The following is a 7,463-nucleotide window of genomic DNA, read 5'->3' as shown; positions in this document are numbered from 1 at the left end:
CCTTAAAAGTAGTTCTCAAATTTTAATGTGCATCAGTATCCCCTGGAGGCCTCACTGAAACTAAAACTCGATAGCTTAGCTCCACCTCAAACTTTCTGATTCAGTAGGTGTTGGGTGAGGCCTGAGAATCTGTATTTCTCATACTTTTCCTGATCCTACTGATATTCCTAATCTGGGGACTACCCTTTGAGAACTGCTCCTCTAAATGATATTGAGAGGGTTTCCAAAGTGTAGCTATGGTGAATGTAACTGTCAAGCTCTTGATTTGGCACTGGCTTGATTTAAGATGCAATTTCCTGTGAAGTTACATACACATTTTCAGAGAGAACAGGGTAGAATAAACAATGCTTCATAGGAAGATCGTGGATTTCAGCCACCAAGAAATGATTGTGAGTCAAGTGTGTGGTTTTCTCATTACTTCCCTTGAATATTTAGATGTGGATTTGCTAAGAAGTATCCAAGTATTGTATAACATTAATGGAAAGTTGCTATTTCTGAAATAGGTTTTTGACTTTAAAAGGAACAGTATCTTACCTCACTAGATGAACCGCTGGAAGATTCCTGAGAAATTTAGAAAATAATAATACATAATCCTAAAAGCTGGTGACACGAAGAAACTGAATCTTCAGCATTATACCTTGGATAACAGTAGTTACTTTATATATGCTCCGTGTTAACTACCTACTTAATCATTAGTATGAAATGTCAAAAGAAGGACTGAAATAAAAGCAATACATTCATTTTTCATATTTACTTACTGTAACCACCCTTTGAAATCAAATGCGAAGGATAAGCATTGTCTACTGTTTCAATGGTAGTGTCTCCCTTATGAGAATGAGAAAATTTATGGGTATAAAAATAATATAGGCAGGGTCAAAGGATAATTTTTAGCCTTAAATAAATTTTTCTGTTTTATTAAAAGAGAAATGGTCTATAGGCTACTATTAATGTTTAATTTTAGGTATAAATATTGTCAATTAAATATAGTTCCTATGAACAAAAATGTCTCACCTTTTCATCTATCCTTCTATTCTTTTCTAATTAAAAAGAATTGGATATATTATCCCCACAAATTGTTTATATTTTCCACTCAATATAAAGAGAAAACCCATCTTACATAGATGGAAGCATAATGATGAATTTGCTTTCACTTTATGTGTTTATATTAATCAGATCAAAAATTCTCAATTGGTAACAAATATGGCAATGGTGGGAAACTGAACAGTCAGCACCATTAGGGAGGGCTTTGGTCTGTTGTGTTCAATGTTGTATTCCAGGGCCTAGAATAGTGTCTGCAGTATGCTTCTTTCTCAGTAAATGTTTGTTGAATGAATGAATCGATATCAAAATTCATTTAGATTGTACATAGATACACATTGTTTTTAACTTTAATAACTATACACTTATTTTAATGTATTTTTAAAAATATATGTCATAAAATGTGGTAGATTTTACAGAAAGAAATTTAGGAAGTGATTATAGAAGGTTTGCAGTTTGCATTAAAAAAATTTAAGTTTAGGGGCTGGACCCATGGCCAAGTGGTTAAGTTTGCGCACTCCGCTGCAGGCGGCCCAGTGTTTCGTTGGTTCGAATCCTGGGCGTGAACATGGCACTGCTCATCAAACCATGCTGAGGCAGCATCCCACATGCCACAACTAGAAGGACCCACAACGAAGAATATACAACTATGTACCGGGGGGGGGCTTTGGGAGAAAAAGTCAAAATAAAAAAATCTTAAAAAAAAATTTGTTTAAAAGAGTAAATTTTGAGAATAATATTAACTTTTAGCTTACCTAACTAAAATCAGGAAATGACTAAGGTCTCTATTCTTCATGGGAACTAAGAGGGAAAGTATTTAGTGGATTACTTGATTCATATTCAAATAAATATTCTTCCATTGAATTATTTTTCAAAGTAGGACCAGTGCATGTTTTGTCCTGATTTCCAAATTGGAAATATCAATGTGTTGATATTGAGTGCCTTTCTCATCTAGGGTAATTTTACTCAGAGCAATATTATACTACACATTATTATCATATTTCAAATCAAGATAGTATATCTAGCAGGAATTGGAGGAAATTTTCTCCTGAAAATGAACAAAATCGGGGCTGATTTAAGTCCTAATTTTAGAGAAATAAACTTTTCTGTAATTCATGTATAAAATTTTTTGGCATAAAATGATAGTTATAAAATATAAAATGGTGTATCAAAAAGTCCTGAATAGGGTCTCAGAAAGGAAGGTGATGGACCACAAATAAAAACTCCTTTCAGAAAGATAGCACTTTGAAAACTTGGGTCACGAGTAGACCACAAATATGTGCTCCTGGAATCCTTTGCACATTATTTTACAGCAGTTAAGACAGTGAAAACATCACCTACTTCAGATTCAGAGATGTAAAACAATACCCAGATGCACAGATAGGAAAATAACATAATTGATAGAAAATATATCTTATTTATCAAACAAGAAGACAGTAATATGAATTTTACCTGGCTGGTTTGGAAGGCCACATTATTGTCCTGCTTATATTTCTGAAAAAACAAATAATATTTATTTCATAGCAATATAAAAATTAAAAATTACTTTTAAATGAATTTAATGTAAGAAGTTATGACTTACTTCTTGGGAGATATTGGTAGATTCCTTAGAAAAAGAAATTGATAATGCACTTTTAATACATATTTATGAAATATTTATTCATCTTACCCAAGGAAGTAGCAATCCATACTCTTCATCCAGTAATTTGAGATAAAATACTTAGCCTTTGCCTGAAGGAAAGTGAATTTGACCTAAAATTTTATTCTCCCAAATAATTAACTCATTATATTCTAGTTAAGTGACATATTCTGCATTTTCAATTTCTTATGTGATAACCCAATTCCAACATTTTTGCAAATTCCAATAACAAAGAGGGAAGGAACATTTTATTTGTCCTCTGCACAGTTTTCTTTTTTCCTCCCTGATCTTTAAATGAAATATACAACAGGAGAACATGGTAATTCTTTGGGCAACACTGAAGGAGCTTTGGGCATCTGTTATGCACCCACGGACAAGAAGACATCTAGACATTAGCACCTAATATAGATTCAGATGGGTTTGAGTCCCTCACTCCAGAAGGAGCTCTAATGGATTCCTGTCATCACCTTCACAAGCTCTTGAGGGCTCACCGTTACCCCTGTCCTAACACCACAATTATTGGATGACTAGTGGAGAAGCAAGTGAAAAAGCATACAGATCCAATCTTAGAATGTTTGGATGCAAAATTTTGATTTATTACCCTCAAATTTTTTAGCAATGATTGAATTTCAAATTTTCCACGATGCTGTAGCTCTAGTGTTCTTGATCACAAAAACGAGAATGATTAACCCAGAACATACTGTGCGGAATTAGGTGCCGGGAATTGTCTTCATAATAAAGTTCCTACCTCACTGGAGGAGACGTGCTTTATCTCCTATATAAAAAACAAAAATCCACATAACGTTATCTTTTATGCCTCATTTAAAATGTTAAGGTGAATCTCTCCCTCTACTATTTAACAGCCAAAAAAATTTTTCTTAAGTTCTTTCTAGGGGAAATATAGTAGAATAGGGCCTCATTTAAAAATTTATTTCAATTTCAAATACAATCGAAAAATAATGATATCATCACTCTTCAGTTCCCAGGAACACTGTGACACATGTCCTTTTGAATATCCTGATCTATTACTTGCTAGCGGCACCTCCTTATTTTTACCTGAGTAATCCTGTGTATTAAAAGGAATGATTGAGGCCATCTTCTCAATACAAAGAAGGAGAAGAGAGTGGTTATGTCTAGTGTAGTTTAAGAGAAAAGAAACCATTGATCCTGTGCAATATTGCTAACTGAAGCACTGCTGTTGTTTTTTAACAAACGTGTTCATATTAGGAATAGAATTCCTACTTTAGGTTTATTCTAAAATTGACTACAAATGTAAGATGGCACAAATGCCTGTCTGTATGTATCTCTTAGTCACAGGGATATGTCTTCTAGCAAAGGCTCTGAGCACCGCAAGTCAAATTGCCCTTCTGAGAGAGTGAGATGTCAGGGTGGGAGCGACGTGGGTGTGTGAGCTCCACTGAGAACAATGGTGATAGTAAAGCTGATAGATTAAAATTAAATAGATAATATATATGTAAATTGTGTGTGTGTGTATATATATATATATATATATACATTGACAAAGCACTTTTGTATATATTACCTAGTTACATACTCACTATTTTGTGACATAAATATTATTACTACATTTTCATTATTTTATTTAGTGAATAATTTACAAAGTTATCGCTCAAATCCAGATCTACTAATATGTCCTCTGTCACATGTCCTTGTTTTGTATTTTATCTTCATGGTTTCTGAGCTATTTTTTATCAAGAATAATAAAATTCTGTCACTTCATTGACAGCTGACTTTGGAATCCGAAACTACAGTGCTGGGACTGGCTTACAATTCCAGAGACATGCTGGGGAGAGGGAATAGCTCTTCTAGAAAATTCCAACATATTTTGGAGGGGAATTTAGCTCTTTCTTCCTATAACTATAGCTTCTCCAACACTACAGTGAATAAGCTTCATAGAAAGTTTGTTCCTCTTCACATTGTGTGTAAGATAGAGTCAATACTATCTTTGATTGTGGGTCAAAAGTTTACATACTTTGTTTCTATTCATTGCTGCCTGTGCCTGCATCCTCTGCATATAGTAAACGGTGCACTCATATATTTAAATAAGAATGGGTATCATGTGCCCCATTATGCTTACATGCTTTGCCAGAGCAACAGCCAAAAGGCAGGTAATAATGAAGAACTTCATGGTTACTTGGTCCTGAAAAACATACAGAAAATCAACAATAGATTTTGCCTTCTAAAAATTACACAATCTGACATTTATCTATTATTATCTTTATACCAGATAATGGAGACTGAAAACTAAAAATTAATAAAAGCAGATGCATTTTAAGAAGCTCATGAATACAAACATCACAATTTATTTTGAAAGAGCCATTTCCTTGTTGTCATTCAAAGGACATAATGTAAAGCCATATTTGCTAAAATGTAGAAGGTTCAAATATAGTCCATTTGTAGGATTAATCCCTACTGACAGGCATTTTGTGAAGAAAGACTATCAGAAACACAAAATACAACAGGAATACTCTTTTAAAATCAGATCAGGCCAGCCAAAATGCAGCCTGGTTCCTCCTAAGAAGTAGCAGATAGAAATACCCTGGTTGGGCATCAGGTGTCCTGCTAATCCTGGCTGGACCCTGGGCTGCCTGCTGATGCTTTCACAACCGCTGAGCATCACTGGGTCTCACTGAACACAGCTAATGTAAGGGACTTGACTGCGTGACTTCTAAGATCCCTTCCAGCCAGATCAATCTCTAATCTGTGGCTATAAACAAATCCACAAGGTTTTCAAACTTACAAATTCAACTTCTTTTCCCAGTAGGTAAATTAAAAAGTAAAATTATAAAGTTATTTGAATATTTTCCATATATTTTACTCTTTATAGTGCATATATTTAAAATCTATTTTTAAAGGCTACTTTTAATTTTTATGCCAATGATATTAAGATATGCTTGCGATTCACACCTATGTGAATACAGAAGGTGTATATATACAAGTATTATTTGGCTTAATATTTGCATTGTATGATTTAGAAATGATTTCCTAATCCTATAGTATAAAATATCTCAGCTTTACACTTATAATAACCTGTAGTTGATGGTATATTCATTTACTCTTCTAAAATGAAAATATTTTATGCCTGCAATATGCACAGGACATATTTCACATTGACAAAGCTTTGTTTAAATTGTAAAGCATATTTTATTACCTTTTATTAAATATCTGAAATAGGTAAATTTTATGTAACTGTTTTCCAATCAATTTTTCTTAGAGATTGTATTTTACGAAGGTGAAAGAAATTGAAACGTAAAATCATTTGTTATTAGTTAGACATACATTTAACATGTACGGATGGAAATTTAAGATAGTTGCAATTACTAAACAACTGCTATATGGCAAACATGGTGTAGGACTTCTTATAATATTACTTGTAATCTTCAGAATAACTATATACTGTAAGTAGTCTTGTCTCCAATTTCCAGATGAAGAAATTGGTCCAACACAAGGTAAGCAGCTGCTGGATTTCTAGAAACCTGAAGATCTTGGTCCTACCTTCAGAATAAAACCTCAGCACTTTATGAGACAGAGTGTCATAATAAGCAGCAGCCAGTGTCGAAATATTAGCTGCATTTTATAAAAACCTAAAAAGAAGATAAAGCTTATCCTTATATTAATTAACAGTAAATTTCTCAAAGCAATTTCTAGTATACTAGTTTTGGTACCTTCACAAATGTTTTGATTTTTCTGTTGCATAGAATCATATTAGGCTTTGAAATATTTTTTCACAAGTCTGTGATGTGAAAGAAACAATGTACGAAAACATTACCTTGTTTCCCAAGTGGAATACTGGAGAACTAGACAGTGGATGCTCTGAGACGGGTGAGCTCAGTGCTTTTTAAATGTTGTTCCTCCATGATATGGTAATTCTGTGGCACAAAATAATTAAAGAGGCATTTGGATTCTAAGAAGTCACTATGATTGGAAGTTTTTTTCTTCCCGATTTTTGTTCCACAGATTCCAAGGATTGCTTTACAACAGTTTGATTTAGAACATGAGAACAGGAAATGCAGATGTTGTAATGATTATCCGTATTTTGTGTGTAGGCCTTCCTCTCCCATGAACTAGTTTTTTGATCTAGGGTAAATTTTTTTCCCCTTCTCTCTTGGCATCTCTTTCTCCTGTGCAACATAAAGGTGTTGTGGACAAAAGTAGAAATTCTCTAATGCTCTAATTTCCAGCTCTAAAATCTCCTGTATAAATATCTGGAATGAATTGGTTGTTTTCTTTTCTCTCTGGTTTTTTCGTCTATAAAATTGCTATAATAATAATAACAGTAATATCTAATCTAATTTAGAGATTGTTGCAAAGTTGGTAATAATGTATATAAAGTAGACACATATTTTTATGGAAACTACTAAAGCAGAAGTTACAAATTCAGAAACTACATTGATCATGCAGGTGGGGACATAAAAGTATAAAGGAGGGCCAGGTGGAAGAAAAGGGATATATGGTGGGCCTATTCCTTCCCTAAGAACATTTTTTAAAAAGAAGAGTTAATCCTCAGCTCTAGTCAATTTTGAATGATCCAATAAATGCCCGAATCTTGCCACACCTTCTAATTTTTAAAGGTAGTACAAGAGTTTGAATATTTATGTGAATCTGCTTTTTATATTTTGTGAACTGATTAAACATGTTTTCAAATATTGTGTGGGCCAAACACAGCAGACTAATTTTGCCTAAGTGCCGCCAGTGTGACTTCTGTGCAAAGTGCCTGGTTATAATTGTTTGTAATTATTGGAGAATGAGTCATTTTGGAAAGCCA

At 33.5% G+C, this 7,463-nt stretch overlaps 1 long non-coding RNA gene across 1 annotated transcript; it reads right to left on the bottom strand.

The window, feature by feature from the left end:
- Positions 1 to 534: 534 nt before the first annotated feature.
- On the bottom strand, positions 535 to 4,840 carry LOC139082655 (uncharacterized). Its single transcript, XR_011538862.1, has 4 exons — positions 4,776 to 4,840; positions 2,621 to 2,644; positions 2,491 to 2,532; positions 535 to 561 (listed from the first exon to the last, which is right to left on the bottom strand). It is a non-coding gene; the product is annotated as an uncharacterized lncRNA (long non-coding RNA).
- Positions 4,841 to 7,463: the final 2,623 nt, after the last annotated feature.

Source organism: Equus przewalskii, chromosome 3 (genome assembly GCF_037783145.1).
Source record: "Equus przewalskii isolate Varuska chromosome 3, EquPr2, whole genome shotgun sequence".
Taxonomy (NCBI): domain Eukaryota; kingdom Metazoa; phylum Chordata; class Mammalia; order Perissodactyla; family Equidae; genus Equus; species Equus przewalskii.
Note: the sequence above shows the minus strand (reverse complement) of the source record. Positions and strands in the feature narration are given on the sequence as shown.